At 33.2% G+C, this 21,605-nt stretch overlaps 1 protein-coding gene across 1 annotated transcript in view; it reads right to left on the reverse strand.

Moving 5' to 3' along the window:
* LOC140441140 (homeobox protein Hox-A4-like) overlaps nt 1-20,899 on the reverse strand; it is a 123,462-nt gene extending 102,563 nt beyond the window's left edge. The window contains exon 1 of the mRNA XM_072531604.1: nt 20,743-20,899. The gene's annotated coding sequence lies outside the window, so the exon portion shown is untranslated. The remainder of the gene's footprint in view (nt 1-20,742) is intronic.
* Nucleotides 20,900-21,605: the final 706 nt, after the last annotated feature.

Below are 21,605 nucleotides of genomic sequence, written 5' to 3' on the forward strand. Positions count from 1 at the left end.
AATAACAATTATTCAAATCATGCGACAGTATACTAGGAGATAATATTATCTGGGAAACAAACAACAGATATTGAGACAAGATATAGACATATCAACAAATTGATGAGGTTAGTAGTTTATTTATCAAAGGTTGTGGCTTGATATCGAATTTCTACCTGACTAGAAAAACATGTTTATCGTCAAAATCCCCAATTTGTTAAACCAAAATTGAACCAATTTTGTGTGGTGATGTTATAAAAATATTGATTGAACTATAATATTTGTAGTTAACATTATAAGATAAAGAATTTGTTTTAAGAACAAAAATGTATTAGGTTTAAGAAACACTCACATATTTTAATAAGATTAAGACACATAATAAACGACGATATTAGGAGACAAATGCAAGTATGAAGTAATATAAGAGAAAACATAGAAAATAGCAATTTGTCTGGTATGGACACCTCAGATAACTGAAAGAAAGCAGAATCTCCAAAAAATATTAGAGTACACCCTCACAGAGAAACAGAAACGAGGAAGACCGACAGCAACATGGATGAAGGGCATAAAATCCGTTTTAATATATTCGAGCCCCTTCCCATATCAATTGGCCCACCTATGGAATTTGCAGTTTAAGTCGATTACTATAAACAAATTATACTTTGTATGTTTTTATAAGTCCCCATATTAATTAATATGACATTTAATTGTAAAGTTATCGATGAGAAAATTTGTTCAATCATTATTAGATTTTTTAATTTTGGCAAATACTACAAGATACAGTGTATAAGATTCTGGCCATATCAATTAGAAATAAAATTAAAACAAAAGTTGAAAATTGTCTAGGTGAATATCAAGCAGGTTTCAGAGCAAACAGATCGGTAATAGACCAAATTTTTACAATGAAACAAATTTTAGCTAGCTCATACGAACTCAACCTAACATTACACATGCTGTTTATTGATTTTAGACAGGCATATGATTTAAATTTCCACCAAAAATAGTAAGACTGACTAAATGCATACTCAATGATACTAAAAGTAAAGTCATGTTAGAAAGACGGGTTTCGGATAGCTTTATCACCAATAGAGGTCTGCGACAAGGTGACCCGTTATCAACAGATTTTTTCAATTTGATCTTAAAGAAGATTTTACGAGAATGTAACATCTACACTAGAGGCACAATATATCATCACAGGCATCAATACGTAGCATATGCAGATGATGTTACCTTAATAACAAGAAGACCTGCAGAATTAAGAGAAATCTTTACTAGAATAGAGAGAATAGCCAGGGAATATGGTTTAGAAATAAACGAAGAAAAAACAAAATATATGTTGATGAGGGGAAACGAAAATCATCTAGAACAGTCCTTTAAGATACAAAGCCCAAATAAAGAATATAACTTTGAAGTTGTTAGCCAATTCGATTACTTGGGAGTAACAAATAGGAACGAAGAGAACCAAAAAATCATAAAAAGAATGGCCAAAGGTAGTAAGAGTGCTGGGAGCCTGACCAAGATACTGAGGTCGAAGATAATATCCAGAACAGCAAAAAAACGAATATATACAACAAATATCCGATCTACAGTACTCTATGCTAGCTAGACCTGAACACTAAATAAAGATATGGAAGTAAAATTAGATAGATGGGAACGAAAAATTCTTAGAAGGATATACGGAGGTGTAAAAGAGGGGAACATCTGGCGAAGAAGAACGAATGAAAAAATAATGCAAATATATGGACAACCAAAAATAACAAGACTCGCTAAAATTCAAAGATTAAGATGGCTCGGACATATAGCAAGAATGAAGGAAGGAAGAGTTCCCAATGAGTTAATAAACACGGAGGCTGGTACAAAAAGAAAAAGAGGCCGCCCCCGAAGAAAATGGCTGGAGTCGGCAAAAGAAGATCTGAAGTCGCTGCGGGTACAAGATTGGAAAAACTTAGCACAAGATAGAAAGAAATGGAAGAAAACCGTTGAAGCCTTAGGCCTTTGGGGCCTGTTGAGCTGAACTATATATAATTTTGGAAAATTCAATTCGGAAATCGCCAATATGTTGCAATTGTCACGCTATAGTGTAAGAAATATAGTCAAAAGATGCAAAACTACAGGTTCGGTCGTCAAAAAAGTAAGTAAAACAACCGAAGCAGACCGAAGGGCATTAAGACGCATTATAGTGAAAAATCGACAAGCAAATTATATGGAGTTAAGCGTTTTATGGAGTGACGTTATTGAAAGACACATTTCTAGATCAACATGTCACCGAGAGGCCCACAAATTAGGATTTGGTACTTACAAAGTAAGTTTTATAGTTGAAAAGATTAGTACGAATTGTTTTTAATAAATTTCATTTTATTTTAGGGTAAGGAAAAGCCACTTCCAACATTACAACAAAAGAAAAATTGACTTAGATGATCAAAAGAGCTTATTGGACTCTTGAAGTTCGAAGAGAAAAGTCAAATTTCCTGCATCTGTCATGATCTGGAGCAGCATGTTGTCTAAAGGTGTTTGAAAGTTGTAAATACGGACAAATATTTGAATATTTTAGAAGAATCTCTTTTACCGATTATGGAACACCGTTTAACATCAGTGGAATATTTTGTCTTTCAACAGGACGGCGCAGGTTGTCATACATCAAAAAAGAGTTTAAAATGAATTAAAGACCATGGCATACTACTTCTGGAATGGTTTTCTTACAATCCCGACTTGTCTTCGATCGAGACTTTGTGGTGCAAAATAAAAAAAAGCTTTGAGAAAATATCCTGCTAGGTCCGTTACCGAATTAAAGGAAAAATTGCAAGAAATATGGGATTTGTTTACATTAGAATTTTGTCAAAACTTAGTAAAAACTATGCCTCGAAGAATTGCGGATGTCATTAAAAATAAAGGAGATGTAACTCAGAGGTAAACTTTCACATTTTTTTTTGTTAATATTACATATTCTATGCGTTCTTTAAAATTTGTTATTATTTTGTTTATAGTTTTCATTACATTATAAAATATTTTCTATAATAAGGAAATTCAAAAATGTTCGATGCATTAAAACTTCTAAAATTTTCGATGCGCTTTTATTTTGTTCTAGAGTTCTAGAGAAAACACTAGAATACGGTGTAGACACGCACCACATATTTATAGACTACAAGGCAGCCTACGACTCTGTAAATAGAAGAGAATTGTTTAGAGCAATGATAGACCAAATCAGTTGGTAAGTTTAACCAAACTAACCCTTGAAAAAGTTGAATGCAAAGTACGAATCCAGGGGGAACTCTCTGAAGAGACCCTCTCTCCTGTATACTATTCAATCTAGCTCTGGAAAACGTAATACGTACGTCACAAATCACAACTACCGGTTCAATATATAACAAATCTGTGCAAATCTTAGCATATGCTTGTCATCCAGGTGCCACCAATCACGCACCTCGACGTGCATCGCCCTTCCTTCTGGAACTTATAATTAAATTTAATTGGTTGAGAAATGAAAAAGTTTCATATAAAAGTTAATTTATCTTTAAATATGGGACATTTTCAGATCTCAAGTCAGTAGTGTCTAACTCATGGTTTTACCCGTGTACGGTAGCTCCCTAGAGCACTTTGCTCGAAGGGCTCTGTTTCTTTTTTTTAAGACTCTGAAGCTGAGTTTTTTTCTTCTTAGAAAGAATGTGTTTTATTTCAACCCCCTAATAAAACCACAATGGCATTGTCTCTTCAAGATAATGCCACAATAAGAGCGTACCGGCCAACTACGCAATATAACACCATATTGCGCAATAGTTGGACAAATTAATAAACACGGAATTTTGCACCAAGTTGCTAACACATTTTCATACGTTTATTAATTACACCGGAGACAACATGGCGCCCAACCTTCAACGAACTCTACCACGACTCCGAGATGTTAGAGTTCTCATGCTCCGCGATCGAAAATCGCAAACAGTTCCAACACGATGCCTGCATCAAAACCACTCAAGAAAACAGCGGGGAGAAGCATCGGATGTTAGTACACCAAACTAACATGCCGATATCCACCTTCTGCAGCCCTGAAACCGTCGATGTGCCATATCTCCGACGAGCCAGCCTACTTGATGCTAAGTACCTGATGCAATGGATGTCTCCGCAGTAGCCAGTCACTGCCTGCCCTACCATTATGTGGTCCAGAGCACCACGGAGGCTCAGACAAACTCGCCTATGACACACCGGCGACATGCAGATGGGAAACGTACAGCTAGAGAGGACGAAGCCGCCGTAGAACGAGAGCACGTCGTCGAGGATGGACCTGCAGATGCTGTCAACAACACCGACCACCGCCTGTGAGTGTTTTTGTGCAGTGCAAGTGCGCGCTACGCGAGTGTAGTGTGTGTTAAAGGACTGTAAGTAGATCTGACAATATGGACATATACACTTTTAATATATTTTATGCATTTTTTTTTCTTTCCTATATGTGATTTGTAAAAAAATTGTTTTCTTAAGTTTTTTAATAAAATCAGCTTTTTTTATCAGCCTCAGAGTCTCCAAAGCAGGGGGGATGTCATCAAGTGCCACCAATCACGCACTTCGATGTTCATCGCCCTTCCTTCTGGAACACATAATTAAATTTAATTGGTTGAGAAATGAAAAAGTTTCATATAAAAGTTAATTTATCTTTATATATGGGACATTTTCGGATCTCAAGTCAGTCAGTGTCAACACATGGTTTTACCCGTGTTGGGTAGCTCCCTAGAGCACTTTGCTCGAAGGGCTCCGAATCTTTCTAAGACTCTGAAGCTGAGTTTTTTCTTCTTAGAAAGAATGTGTTTTATTTCCACCACCTAATAAAACCATAATGGCATTGTCTCTTCAAGATAATGCCACAATAAGAGCGTACCGGCCAACTACGCAATATTACACCATATTGCGCAATAGTTGGACAAATTAATAAACATGGAAACTTGCACCAAGTTGCAATCACATTTTCATACGTTTATTAATTACACCGGAGACGACATGCTGATGATATCAATATTGTTGGGAGAACGGAAAACGCAGCACGAGAGGCGTACGTAGCATTAAAGGAAGCGGCTACAAAAATGGGTTTAATAATAAACACCAATAAAACAAAATACATGAAAATAGGTACGCAACCACAAACGCTACGGCCACTTGTTATAGAAAATGACGTCATCGAAGCAGTTAACGAATTTGTATACCTGGGAACGCTCGTCAATACTGAAAATGACACTACCGCAGAGATAAACCGCAGAATTTGCACGGCTAATAGATGCTATTTTGGGCTTAATCTCCTTTTTAAATCTACAGTTATATCAAGAAATACAAAAATAAAACTCTACAAAACAATAATACGCCCAGTCCTAACATATGGTTCAGAAACCTGGACTTTAACAAAAAGCAATGAAAACATGTTAGGATGTTTCGAAAGAAAAATACTAAGGCGCGTCTATGGAGCGGTAAATGAAAATGGTGTCTGGAGAAGACGATACAACTTCGAACTCTATAGGATATACCAGGAACCAGATATCGTAAAACACATAAAGATAGGACGTCTGAGGTGGGTAGGCCATGTAATGCGGATGGAGCAAACCGACCCAGCTAGAAAAACGCTCCTTGATAGACCTATTGGTCAAAGAAGAAGAGGAAGACCCAGAACAAGATTCCTAGATAACATCGATGAAGACATGAGAAATATGGAAATACGTGCTTGGCGGAGGAAGGCGATGGATAGGGACGACTGGAGAAAAATTCTTGGGGAGGCTAGGACCCACACAGGGTTGTAAAGCCAAAATGATGATGATGATTTTATTTTTGTTCTCTAAAATTTAATTTTCTTATCAATCTAACTTTGGGTCAATTGATATGGGAAGAGGCTCGTATACAATATGTCCCACTAAGTTGGAACCATATAGAAAACTTTTATTATCAATTTTACAAAAAAAAATTATTCTTTATAAAAAGTTTTGCATGTTTAATCTAAAATACAATCATCAGGTATCAAATTTAATCGGTAGTATACGAGGTACGTCAAAAAATATGAATTTCGCTCAAGAGTAAAGTACCTTTATATTTCACAATATAAAAAATTGTTATTAAAAAAAGTAGATCAGAACTAAAAACTATGTTTAAATACACAATTACATACATTTGCATGAAAAAAATTGGTTTTATTATTTTTTACTAATTATTTTATTTTGAATGAACATTGTGATTAAGAAACACATGATAACCATATAGGTCCTAAATGTTTTCTAACAATTTTACATTTAAAACATGTAATTAATGCATGTTCATTTATTTTGGAAATATGATAATGCAAATATTAGGATAATTCAATAAGTAATGTAACTAACATAACATTATTACTGGAAATAAATAAATATTTATTTTCCGCTCATTCTACTAATGCCTTGACATATTCACCTTTTCTTTCAATACATTTAATCATTCTATTCACGCAAATTCACGTAATACATTTCTTATTATTTGTGGAGAAATTTCTTGGCATGTTTCTAAAATTATTCTTTCCAAATGGTTAACATCTTGAAGCGGCGCTTTCTTGTAGAAATTTTGTTTTAATTAAGAATTAACCAAAGGGGTTAGGTCAGGAGATCTAGCAGGCCAAAAAAGATCAGAATATCGGTAAATATCTTTTCCATGGAACATATGTTCAAGGTATTCCCTAACATTTAATATACTGTGGCCTGTGGCAAAGTTGGAAATAAATGCAATATAATATAATAAATACGTTCTTGTAACGGTATTTTGTCCATGAAATCATTGATATGAGTTAGTAAAAACTGCAAATATCGTTCGGCGTTCATAGCTTGGGGGAAACAAGTCCTATTAACCTTTTATTATAAATGCCGCACCACACATTCGTCTTAACTGAATGTTGGTCACCAGATTTAATACTAAAATTTGGATTTTTGTCGGACCACTAGCGACAATTCTGTGACGAGACTATCCCATTTGATGAAAATGTTGCTTTATCAAAAAAAAACTATATTCCTCGTAAAAAAGGTCCTCTTTTAACTTACCTTGGACGATATAGCAAAAATCAAAGCGCCTATCAAAATCCCTTTCTTTGTGTGAATGATTCTTGGTCTAAATGGCTTGTATTTAATTAGTTTTAAAATTCTTGCTATTGTATTTTCACTTTCAGTTTGTTACATCAACGATTTTCTCTTACGCAATAAGAATTATGGATTTTCTATTCTAGAATTCTCCCAGAATCAAAACAATTTTAATTTTATTTTTTGTACTTAATGTTGCAGGCATTTCTACTAAATTTTATAAACACTTTCCAACAAATTTGTCTAAACACAATTGATGTTTTGAAAGTAAATGTCAAAAATATCTTGCTATAAACAAATAATATGTTAATCAGTGCACCTTAGATTTCACGTAACTATTGTTTAACTTGCATTAATATTGTAAACAAAAATGTGGATATGTCGAGGCATTAGTAGAATGAGTGAAAAATAGATATATATTTTTTTCCAGTAATAATGTTATGTTAGTTACACTAGTTATATATTGTTACGATAGATAATGACGTGTCATATGACTCAAAACTGTAAACATATTTATTGCTTATATCTTTTTTATTCAAGTATTTTCTATATAATACATATACCTGCCGGCAGAAACCTCTAGAGCCATGGGTCCCCCTACGATATAAAAAAAATCTGTTTACATTGATGGAACTACTTTGGATGGAAGGTCATCGATTCATCGCCGGGATTCCGGAACTAACGGCATTTTATATTTAAAGAAGGAACTCTGCTGAAAACAGTTAGTTTTTGAACATCGCGTCGAGTTTTAAAATGTAACGCACGTATTATAATAAATGTAGATAAATTATATAATTATTACTGTAAAATAAATTAGTAATAAAGACTTTAATAAATTTGTAAGTGTTATAAATAGAACCTTTAATAAGAAATAAAAACAATAAATTAGATTAATAATAAAAACAGTACAGTATGTTCCTATTTGCAAAATAAATGCATATGCATAAATTACGTGTTATTTGCAAATTTTTTAGAACAGATAAGGTTATCATTGGGTTCTTGATCACAAGAAACAAAAATGTTGGTTCAAAATAAAAAGATTAGTAAAAAATAACAAAATTTATTTTTGTAATGTAAATGTATATTTAAACGTAGTACTTTACTCCTGAGCGAAATTTATATTTTCTGACATACCCCGTATACTATCTATACAATTTGATATATGATGATTGTATTTTATATTTTAGAACATGCAGAACTTTTTATAAAGAATAATTTTTTTCCGTAAAATTAATAATAAAAAAGTTTTAAATATGGTTCCAACTTAGTGGGACATATTGTATATATGTATATACAGGGTTGGCCACTCAAAAGAGTTGGATTTTGTAAAAATAAATTAGGTCAATTTTTATTCTAAAGTGGTCATCTTTTACGGATATAGATATCTGTCAATTGTCAACCCCCTCTCTTCCAGTACTCCAACACTTAAAGTTTAAACATTGGAGTTATCTATTTGAATTTTTGTAGTTTTAATTATAGATTTTTAATTATTTCAACGTGGCTATTATCTATAACAACTTTTTAATTATGACATCAGTTTGTCATGCTTTATTCTGCCAAAAACCTTTCGACAGTCTGATAACAATAAGTCAAAAATAACAGTTGTTAATATACCTGTATTTTTGAAATAGAACCTAATGGTAAATAGAGCATTTTGTATACCCAAATCATCATTTAATCCAAACTTTGTGCGCAGTACTTGTTTATTACCTATATTACTTTGAGAAGATCTGTATTGGGAAACTCATAAGACCGTAGAATAAAAATTAGAGATGATAAAGAATAAGTGGAAGAAACACAAGAAGAAATGGTCAAAGATCAAGACAAAATAATCACTCTTACATTACCAGAAGAGATAACTGGGCTAATCAGAAAAGGCTCAGTAAAAAAAGCACCTTGATCAGATGAAATAACAAACAGAGCGGTAAAGTATCTCCCAATGAAAGTTATTGTATACCTAACAAACATATCAAATGCAATACTGAGATACAAGCTTTTCCCAAACCGGAAGAAGTCCACGTAATCATGATATTCAAGCCTGGAAAAAACATCATATTCCTGCACAACTACAGCCTAATTAGCTTACTAGTCAGCAAGATAACAGACAGAGTAGTCCAAACCAGACTCCAAGCTGAGTCTCCTCCTTCTCATTCCTTGAGCCCTTGTTAGGCCGTGGTGACAATCTAAATAATATTAGCTTGCTGTCTTCATTGACTGCGATCCTGTGCCATATGGATAGCTTCATGTAGAAATTTTTCCACCAGAGTATTTATTTGATCTGCACATCGTGTTGGGGATCTTCTTCTTGGTCTTTGACTTTTTATCTTTTCTTCTATGGACTGACATTCAAAATAAATGAATATGGATATAAAGGGGCTAACGAAACTCGTCACCTTGAACTTAGGCGACCGGAGGTTCAGGGTTCAGATAGGACATGTCCTTTAAACGAAAAACAAAAGAGCCAACAAATAAAAAATCAAACAAGCAGCCTAAATGAAGACACATTTATAGCAAACACATCAATAAATTAGCAGGCTCTGGTAACCAATAAGAAAAGAAGAACTCAGTAATAAGAATATACCAATATTAACGAGTAAATATTGTTAATTATTTAATAATTTGATATCAATCCGACAATACAACATGTTTCAGAATTTCATTTAAGAGACGGCAAATGCCTACAAAATTGAGGCCAAGTAAGTCAACTGTCAGATTGGTATTTCCACCCATCGCCAAGTTATAAACATTTACATGTTAAGCATTAACCATTTTTATTTTAAAATTTTTTAAAAGTGATTTCTGGATTGCAAAGGGACATGTCAAAACAAATATAAAATGTAATTCTAATTACAATCATTGTGGTTTAATCTCATATGAAATAATATTTAATAATAAAGTGAGAAGGTAAACGACCTTATAAAATGTAAGCAGTATAAGAGTCAAGTTAATTTTTATTGAATTTAGTCCAGTTAAAGTCACCACCCTGTATATTAAGAGAGGGTCTTATATATATATGCAACACCCATTTCTAAAATTGGGCTCAGATCGCTCAGGAGAACTAAACCTACATAAAAGTTGTAGTTGAAACTGTTTAAAAATTGGCGTATGCGCTAGAACTAATAAGAATATTTATGTACCTAAAACCAGGTTTATGTTGGATAAACATTTACTATGAATTTTAAATTTACATACATGTAATATATAATGAATGTTTATATGTGAAAGAACACTTAAAGAAAACAATGATCTTACGTACAGGACATCATATTGAACTTTCTGTTCATTTTTAACTCTACGTCAAACCGTATTCAGTATAAGGTATACAATAAAACTCTTTAAGGGCCGGTTCTACAATGCTAGTATATACTGAGAATAAATTTATACTTGAAATAACTTCAATAATGGTGTTCTACAAACAAAGAATAAACAAGGAATAATATTCTCGGAGTATATCTGTAGAATAACTTTATCCCTCCAAAGTTGAGCAGATATACTGAGTATAAATGTATAATGCATTTCTATTGGTCGGCCACGGGTTGTTAAATCTGTAATATTTTAACCTCACTTTATGCCATTTGATCTTTGAACTGCCGTTTTAGTTTTAGTTTTAGATGATGAAGATTTTGAAGAAGAAATACCTAGGCTAAGGTATCCAAAAACTTTTAAAATTCGGTATGAATTAGATATATATTTACGGAGCATTTGAAGTTTTAACAAAATTAAATGATTTATTACAAAGTATTTTGAAGAGTATGACGAATTAGAATTATTCACTCGTTTTCGTTTACAGAAACATACGTGCAGAATTTTATTGCACCAAATAGAAGGAAAAATATTGTCTCAGACTGAGTGCAGTCATACCATATCAGTAACTACTAAACTGTTATTAACCTTAAGATTTTATACTTCTTGTTGCATGCTAATAGCAGCTGCAGATTTTGTAGGTGTTAGTAAAATATTTGCTTGTTGTTAGTAAAATTTTTATAATATCGCACGATTTCCATATGTACTAGGAGCAATAGACTGCACTCACATCCGGATCCAATCACCAGGTGGAGATCAAGCTGAACGTTTTTTTTCATGGAATGTTCAGACTGTATGTGATGCAGAATTGAGAGTAATGGACATAGTGGTGCGGTGGCCAGGATCAACACATGAGCAAACAATTTTTAATAACTTTAGATTGAAAGCTCGCTTAGTAGAAAGGGAATTTGGTGCATATTCTGTTCTGCTGGGCGACAGTGGATATGGTATTAAAAATTATTTGATAACACCTCTAGCAGCTCCAAATAAACCTACAGAGATGTGGCACACTTTTAATTTAATTTAATTTCATTTAATTTATTTTATTCAAATTTTATTTATTTATTTTATATTATTTTTTTATTTAATTTTATTTTATTCTAGATTGGTTTACTTTATTTTATTAAGGAACGCGCATGGGGCTGTGTTTACTGCTTCGCGTAGTGTGTGGTCCCGCAATATTTCGTTATATTGCGTTTCGTTGAGTTTCATCGCTTGTCATTTCGTTTTCGTTTCGTTTCATCGAGTTTCTGTTGTTTTTATTTTTTCACAAGTCTGCGCGATCCATTGAACCGACCAATGCATTCCGTCCGTAGCCGCAATATGAAAGCTATCTATCTATCTATCTATCTATCTAATTAGCCTTCTTCGGTCCATCTTCGGGCCCCCTTCATAAAGATGAGGAAATTCTTCTGCAACAGAGATATAAGCATCCCTCTACGATTAAGAATGCTAAGGGGCTACGTATTTAACACGCTATTATATGGTATAGAGGTCTGGACTCTCAAACAGAACAACATAAAAAATATTGAAAGTTTCAAGATGTAGTGCTACCGTCGAATAGTTGGGTTGAAAGAGAGAGTCACAAACTTTGAAGTAATGCGAAGGATAGAAAAAGACCCAGAAATTTTGTCAACGATCAAACGAAGAAAACTCGAATATTTGGGTCATCTGATGAGAGGACATAAATACGCACTACTTCAAAATATAATGCAAGGAAAAATAGAAGGAAAACGGAATCCAGGCCGTAGAAGAATGTCATGGTTGCATAATTTTAGAGAGTGATTTGGCTGTAACACTAATGAACTCTTTAGGTAAGCTGTAAACAAGGTATGGATAGTCTTGATGATTTCCAATCTCCGATAGAAGTGGCAAAAGAAGAAGAAGGTCCATCTTTGGACATAGGTCTCCCCAACCCTTTTCCATTCTTCTCTGTCTGTCGCTACAGTCATCCACCTAGAGCCCACGTGCTTCTTGATATCATCTGCCCATCTCATTTGGGGCTTTTCTCTGCTTCGTTTATATTCCCACGGTCTCCAACTTATAAGAATTTTGTTCCATGGGTCTTCTTTTTGTCTTATATTTAGTCTGGCAAATCTCCATTTCAATTTTGCAACTTCTTGTCTAACATCCCTCAATTTTGTTTTCTCTCTTATCCACTCGTTTCTCTTTTTATCCATTAGTCTTATGTGCAACATTTGTCTTCTCATTATTCTTTGGGTTTTTATGATTTTGTCCATGTTTGCTTTTGTAAATGTCCACGTTTGGGAACCATAAGTGAGAACAGGGAGTACGCATTGATTGTATACTTTGGTCTTAAGATGCTGTGGATATCTTTTGTTTTTAAGAATGTAGCTTAGTTTGGCAAATGCCGCCCATGCCAGTTTAACTCGTCTTTTTATCTCTGCTGTTTGGTTTTCTTTGTTAAGTTTCATGGTTTGACCCAGATATATATAATCCTGAACTTGTTCTATTTCATCTTGTCCAATCGTCATTGTGATGTCTTCATCTGTATTTGTTATGATTTTGATCTTGCTGTAATTCATATTAAGGCCTATCTTTCCAGCTTCTACGTCCAGTTCTTTAATCATTTCAAATAATTCTTCTTTTTTATCGGTTATCAATGCGATGTCATGCGATTTTTATACCTTTTTCTTCCCATTATAATCTTTTAAAAATATCTATCTATTTATTTGTATTGATTTTGTTCTTTCAGATACTTTAATTGTTGTTTTGGCTTCCTTATATATATATATTGGCTATTAGTTCCGTATATGTGTGGTCAATGCTGCTGTTAATCAAAGAACTTTTCACTGCCCAATGTTCAATACTGTCAAAAGCCTTTTCGAAGTCTATGAAAGCTATATATAGAGGAATGTGGTATTCATTTGCTTGTTCTATAAGTATTTTCATACTCAGTAAATGGTCACTGGTGCTGAACCCCTTTCTAAAACCAGCTTGTTCTTTTGACTAGTATCCGTCGAATTCTGTCGTCAATCTATTGGTTAAAAATTTTGTTAGGACTTTATACATTACATTCAGGAGTGTTATAGGACGGTAGTTTTTTATATCTGCTTTATCCCCTTTCTTGTGCAGGATAATGGTTACGGATTCCTTCCAGTTGTTTGGGATATGCTTCTATGCTAATATAAAAGCTATGCTTCCAAAATTAAAATTTTAAGATATAGTAAATTGTTCGCACACAAAAATAGATACTTCAAAATTAATATTTTTCTAAGGAAGGTGGCAGAGCAGTCCTCGAATCACCTTCGATCCTAATAAACGACCCGGATTATAATAACTTCTAAAACCATTATTTTCAAGTTAGTGTAGAAATTCAAATCTTTGATTCGAATCTTTCGTGATTGATCTATTACCAAGTTTAGCATACAAATACTGAACACATACCTGTTGACAAATAAGATAAAAATTTTCGTTTATGCAATGCAATAGTAGAACCAATTACAACTTGTGGTACGCAATATTGGATTATGTTAAAAAAAGAAATATAGAAAATAGAGACGCTCGAAATTAACTCCCTTAGATGATCATGTCAAGATTCTAAAATACAGTTAATTATACATGAAGAAAAATGAAGTAAAAATACAAACGAATTTTTCGAAACAAAGAAAGAAAAGAGGATGACTTCCATCCTTATATAAAAACCAAATCCTGGTTCACAATTAAAAAAAAGTCCTTAAAGTAGGTAATTAGAAAGATCTGAAGAGATTGACACTTAAATACAAGAAGCAGCAGATTCTATAGAACCTTTGTATACAGGGTTAGAATAAAGTGTGGAACCCACTATCTTTGAAACAAAAAATAGCCCATTAATAAAACTTTGCATGTAAGTACAATGACACATAACGCCATTGTGATCTGTATATACAGACAAGATATCAACAAAAATAGCGAAACACATAAAAAAGAAACGAATAACACCAGCTTTTAGAACAACTTAGACAAATATAAGTATTAAGAATAACAAGAGCCAAAAGAAAAAGCACATATACAGTTGTGTATACAGACTTAAATGTGGCGACTGCCCAAAAACTTACATCGGTCAAACTGACAGAACTTTTAACAAACGTATAGCAGACCATAAAATTGCTTTCAATAAAAGAAAAGCAGATTCTACTTACGCACTTCACCTTTTAGACCATAATCATTTTTTAATGACGAACTTCAAATTCTTCACAATCAAAATAAAGGCCTTAAGCCATATTTATTAGAATCTATGGAAATTAACAAATAAAAAATACAAACATAATTCTGAATGACCAACCTGAGACAAAAAAAGTTCTTTCCTCCTTAACTTATTCAGTTAAAGGCTATAAAGTGTACATGCATACCAAGAATAGATTGGTAGTAGTAGTGATAAAAAATGTTTAATAAATTTTTGTGGAAGTTTTGAAAACAAAAGTTTTCAGTGTTTTGTTGTTAGGTAGGGAAATATACAGTAAACTCTTTTCTAATGGACGTGTCCTCCATGTGGATAGTTATTAAAGCAACAATAATTGGAATCCATGAGCCTGTACATTTAAATCTCCCTTCAACAGACAGTCAATAAAGGAAGCGGAGAGTAAATTATGTGTAAAAAATTAATTTTAACTCAAGTTGAGACGGGATTATTTTTTAGAGATTTATCCAACGAAACTTATAACCTGAGAGAAGACACCAGAAGATAAAAAAATTGAGTTAAACTGATCTTTCTACCTCCAAATTCTACCATTTGAGTGCCAGCCAGTGGTCACGGAATTATAAAATGTTGTAAAACACACTATAGACAGTTTTTGATTCGAATTCTACTATTGTCGATGAACGAATATGATTTTTCAAATTAGATTGAGAAGTTTATCAACATAACTTAATATTACCAATGCCTCCTTTTGTATCGCTCCTGCACTAAAGAAAGTGAAACGGAAAACAATCATCAATTGCTTTTTTTAAAGCTGGATTCGGTTCACAGATATTGAACCTGAAGAAAAAGATTTGAACGTTTTGCCATTTTCTGAGTTGTCTAGAAGAAACGAAGACTTTTTCATAGATTAAGTTACACGAAAATTTAAGGAATCTTGGGAACTAAAAATCCTGATCAAGAGATCAACTATTCATAGTGAAATAAAATATAACTATCTATAAAATATAGTAATAAAAATAATATCTTAAATAACAAAATCAAAATAGATTTAACCATCGAATAAATAAAAAATTATAATTCTTCTAAAGCTCACAGACCTATTTAGTATGATTTAAAGTACCTAAAATTAAAAAGCCTCAGAATCAATACAAAATACATAAAAACAAAACTTTCAAGCCCGTTTTATGTACCCTTCACGTTTTTTTTTAACTGCGTGAAGAATGCTGCGTTTTCCTCTTTTTTGCTGATGATCTTATACTTTATATTGTGAAAGTTTCTATCACTTCATCAATTTTCAAGATATACTAAGTTTTAAGAAGAGACAAAATATATTTTTAAATTAAAACCAGTAATTTACGACTTTTTCTCATGGCGCCGTCTCCTTTCGAAGGTTGGCGATCCAAATAGCAATTGTAGTTCTGGAAACTGCTGCGCGAAAGATTTCTGCGGATGAGCGGTCGAATCATCTCCTCAGGTCTTTCAGCCACGAGTTCTGGCGTTTTCCTACTGGTCTTTTGCCCTTTACTTTTCCTTCTAGTATAACTTGAAGTAATTCGTATCTTTCGCCTCTCAACACATGACCCAAGTATGCATTTTCCTTCCTGATTATTCTTAGTAATTCTTTTTGTTTACACATGCAACGAAGTACCTCAACATTAGTAACTCTTTGTACCCATGGAATTCTCAACATTCGTCTGTATATATACATATCAAAAGCATCTATTTTTTTTTTCTATTTCTGAGTCCATCGTCCAACTTTCACAGCCATACAACAAGACAGAAAAAACGTAACAGCTGATCATTCGGATTCTAAGCTGCAGACTAAGGTCTGATCTTGTAAAAAATGTTTTCATGCTCATGAATGCTTTCCTTGCCTGTTCGATTCTTGATAGAATTTCTTTTTTTGGATTACACTGACTATTGATATTTGCTCCCAAATATTTTATGGAATTTAACTGTTCTATTATTTGACCCTTGGCATACGCATGTACGTTTATTGGTGTCTTTGAAAATACTAAAGTTTTAGTTTTGGAAACATTTAGATGTAAACCGAACATTTCGCTGTGGTAAACTACCGCATTTATTATATTTTGTAGTTATTGTGCGTTGCTTGCTATTAAGACGGTATCATCAGCATATCTGATGTTGGCTATGATGATTCCGTTAATAATAATTCCGCCTTGGACCTCGTCTAATGCGTCTCTGAATATAGACTCCGAATACAAATTAAACAGTAGGGGTGATAAGACGCAACCCTGTCTCACTCCTTGTCGGATTTGTATATCTTCGGATGTTGTGTGCTCTATTTCAATTGTTGCTGTTTGGTGCCAGTATAGTTCTGAGATCATTAGCAAGTCTTGTTCGTCAACTCCAGTTGTTTTCAGAATTTCGACCATCTTTTGATGGTTAACGCAATTAAATGCTTTTCGATAGTCAATACAATTTACGACTATTATAGGTTAATTAGCATTCCTGTATTACCAATATTGATCTCGTAGGTTGCATAAAAGCTTTCTTTACGTCCAATGTACTACTAAGGTATGCTTTTTAAAAGCTATTAGGCCAACTCTCTCTTGATTTGATCTGCTACTTAAAATTTCTTTCGTCTTTTTATGATTTGTCTCCTGCAATTCATTATATTTCATATGCTGTTATTTTTAAAAGAAGATTTTTATATTTATCCCCTTTACCATTAACGCAACTAGTATACTAAACTAATTACATGATGTTTAGTAAGAATCCGATTTATCATAGCAATAATTCAATAAATAGAACCTTTCAAAAAAGGGTACAATTAAAAATAGGTTCTTATTGTGATAAATGAAATAAGTGACAAAATCGTTGAAAATCTAAGACATATTGAAATTGCAGGATGAATATTCATAAAAATAAAAAAATTGTTTACTCTGCAAATAAGAGAGTTAAGATCCTATGTGTCTAGTACCTTACTGTACGGCGTAGAAACGTGGACTCTCAAGCAAAACGATTTGCGAAAACAAAAAAGCATTGAGGTTTCCGATATGTGCTGCTATATGTCTATATGATATTCAATCTCTAATGGAAGAAGGACATAAAAATCACTTCTTCTTAGTGCGCCGTTCTCTTTCCCTGAAGATTGCCTTTGATGATTAAATAAAATTCATTCATGACTTGCTGAATTTGTTCAAATGAATTGTGTGTATGAATTGTATTACAAAATTAGGACTTATAATAATATTTTTGATAGAAGCTTATAATGTTTTTTAAAAGAGCTTTTTTATTGTTTGTAGTATGTTATAATTGTATTAATGTGGTTCCACTGACTCTCGATGGATTCTTGTTGTTCGTTATTCGCAAGATTGCTCTTTAAATTGTTTGTAATCGCCTGACGGTTGTTTCACATAAAATTCAAAATTAGTTTGTTAGAAGATCGCTGTTATTTTACCTGAAGATCTGAATGATAAACAATATATGAATATATGTCTAGAAAAAGAAATATTCTTACATTGCAGAAGATAAAACAGATGAATCGTTGAGATAAGTAGAGTATTTCGAAGACTTATTAAACGCGAGAATAAAACAACAACTATAGAAACACAAAAACGAATACAGGAAAATGATAAACACAAATAGAAGAGCGAAAAGGTGAAGTAAATGAAGTGTCAGAATAACTAATTGATTATAAAAGTGAAGTGCCAGCAAATTGAAATACGAAGCAGTAAGATTATAGAAACACCAGCACTCCTGGACGTCACATACAACGTACAATTAACCATACTAAAAAGAAAAATAGAAGTGTACACAAAAAATATATTGGGCGACTATCAAGCTGGTTTTAGAAAAAATCGACCAACTAGTGACCATGTATTTATGGTAAAACAAGTTCTCTGGTACATATGAATACAACATACCGACCCACCTTCTCTTTGTGGGTTTTAAGGGTGCTTATGACAATGTAGGTAGATCAAAACTGATGAAGGCACTACAAGAGTTCACAATCCCTTCTTAGATAATCAGACTGGTACATATGACGCTTTAGAACACTACAAGCGCAGTTAAGATTAATGAGAAGAAGAGCCAATACTTTAGAGTTCAAAAAGGTGTAAAACAACGAGATCCTCTATCCACCACACTGTTTAATTTGACCCTTAAAACGATAATAAGAGACAGCAATATGAATAGAGTGGGAAGAATATTTAATAAGAGTCACCAGTGTCTAGCCTATGCTGATGATATTGTACTTTTGGCTAGAAGTAAAAAATAATTAGAAAAAATTGCTAATAATTTTCTAGAGGCCGCAGGAAATATGAGATTACAGATAAATATAAATAAAACAGAATACATGGAGCAAAAGGAAAAGCAGAAAACTAAATATGGAAATTGCATTAGGGATAGAAATTCTGGAAATTGAAGAGGTGGAGAATTACATGTTTCCGGGAGTTCTTTTCACAAATACATGCGAAGAAGAAAAGGAAATAGATCTACGAATAGCAAAAGAAAACAGGTGCGCGAAAACAGGTAAAAGCGGAAGAGGTATCGAGAAATACAAAAATAAGGCTGTAAAAAACTATCCTGCGACCTACTATAACGTATGAGTGCGAGACATGGGTGTTAACAAAGAAACTACAACAGAAAATTGAAATATGGGAACGAAGAATATTAAGACGAATTTTTGGAGGAAAGTTGGCAGAAATAGAATGGGGGCGAAGAACAAATGCTGAAATTTATGCAATATTTATGAAATGCGAAGGGAGAATAAGCGATTTTGTCAAAGCTAGAAGATTGCAGTGGCTAGGTCATCTTGTTAGAATGGAGCACAGTAGAGATGTAAAGAACATAGCATGGAGAACACCGGAGGATAAGGGGCAGACCGACGAGAAGATGGAGGGAAGCAGTCGGAAGATCTATAAAAAAAGAAGACAGAAAATTGGAGGAAAGAAGCTAGAGACAGAAGTAGATGGAAGAGAATTACTAAGCCATGGGCCTAAAACGGATTGCTACAACCTTTTATATAAGATTATAGAAAACAATAGCAAGACTCATGTAAAAAGTATGTCAAAATGAAGATATGCTAGTTCAATGGATTAATGCACTAATATGCCCAATTTACAAAAAGATGATATATGCGTGAAAAAACACTCATCAAATTTTTACTTTACAGTTAATACAAATTAATAGTAATGAACAAAATATAGAATTACACATGAGATTGATTGATTTTAAATATATATACATCCTCTTCTGTCCTTTATCCTTCGTAACTTTGTAATGTTTTTCCATTCGGTTTACTGTTTCTCTTCTGCGTGCATGTTGTGTTTTGTGTGGCAAATTATTTAGTTAATGCATTTGAACACAATGGCGGGATCTAAAAGTTATCACGTGAAGACTAAAGCAAGTGAACATATAGTAAACCTAATTCTGCTGATAAACACATGGCATAAAATGAAACATGTCAATAATTAGTCCTGAATATTGGGATGTCCGAGAGGATTTTACGGAATGCATAATCATAGAAATTATAAAATGAGAATATTTAAAACATGATGTAGTGTCTTACACAACTGAAATCAGAACTTAAGTATCACAGACACAATAGTTGATAAGAACGACAGAAAAGAAAATGGTGATAAAATAATCTCACTGTATGAGGAATGAACAAAAGTGGGATGAGAAACATGAGTTTTAGGATAAGATGAAATGAACAAGGCATGACGTTGACAATGAAAATATTACGTCGCTAGAAATGACAACATATTAACAAAAACACCAAATCTAAGATCAAGAAAAGATAATCAGAGGTGATGTGAATAAAATAAACGGCTTTCATTTAAGTCCTACTGAAACAGGAAGAAGGAGAAAAGAAAACAATACTTAGATGTTCTTTTAAGTAAATACAACTTATTTTACGACGAAATGAAATTGTATAAATATGGGATAGGTAAAAATCATCTAAAAGTAATGCTATTCAGAGAAACAACGACGCAATAACTGAAGCAACAATAAAAACCATTTTGCAGTCAATTTTGTTAATAAATAATTGCAAAAAATATTGTTTTTGGTTATTATGATGATTATTATGTATAAATTAATAATTTATTATTAATTATTAGTAAAAAAACCTCAATTTTTTCTAGAATATATTCATTTTTTTATTCCTAGTGTTTGTTTATTGCTACATATTAACTTCAATATTTGATTGAAATTAAAGATGACTTTATGTTACACTCTATATAAACTCATGCCCAAATAGCACCTCTAGAAACAAAGCCCAATTACCTGTTAAGCTTAATGATCACTTCCAATCAATTTTCAATTGTCCTAATAGTGCGCACTAATCACTCACTATTCCCGATTCATGCCGATTTATGTATACAACAAACTGTCAACTGTCTATTAGCGATACTCAGCTCAGCTGTCAACCAACTAACCGATTTGAAATGTATTATCCTAATAATACCCAACATTACAGCAACATTAGAAGTGTACATATTACATTGAGAGCGTTGCGCGTTTGTAGCCTGCAGCCGATTGGTGGGTGAGATGGGGCTCCGCCTACTACCCTAACGTTGCTAGGTAACCAGCGTGCTCCTTTTGATAGGACTGTCGACTTTTTGATCACTGAGTGCTGGCGTTGATTGCTGCTAGAGGGTTTTTTAAGGTGAAACGTAATTTGTTAGGATTGTGTTTTTGGAGTTAAGGTGAACGGGGATGGGGCGGCATCGCTACCGTTTATTGGGGTAGTAACTTCAATTTTGAAGTGATTTTTAGTTACCTAACTAGTCGGAGTTTGTTGAATTAAATCAGATTTGCACAGCAAAAAATATTATATAAATTATCCTAATCTTTAATTGAAATTTAATAACGAAACATAAGTTTTAGCGACAAATTTAGCTAGAGAATTTTTATATGAAAATAATCTTCTTAGTCTTCTATATAGCTATACAGCCCTTAAAGATGCTTCTCCATGTACTTATTCCCAGTACCTGTAACTCTGCTTCCACATCGTCCAGGAAGAAAATTTTTGCGTTCCACACACATCACAAAAGTTTACGTGTTTTGTACAACTCTCACGCATCTAACGGGTATAATTGAATCTGAATCCAGTCTTCACGCTTAGTGGTCTTTGATAATCTTTGCCG

This window comes from Diabrotica undecimpunctata, chromosome 5 (genome assembly GCF_040954645.1).
Source record: "Diabrotica undecimpunctata isolate CICGRU chromosome 5, icDiaUnde3, whole genome shotgun sequence".
In the NCBI taxonomy this organism is placed as follows: Eukaryota; Metazoa; Arthropoda; class Insecta; order Coleoptera; family Chrysomelidae; genus Diabrotica; species Diabrotica undecimpunctata.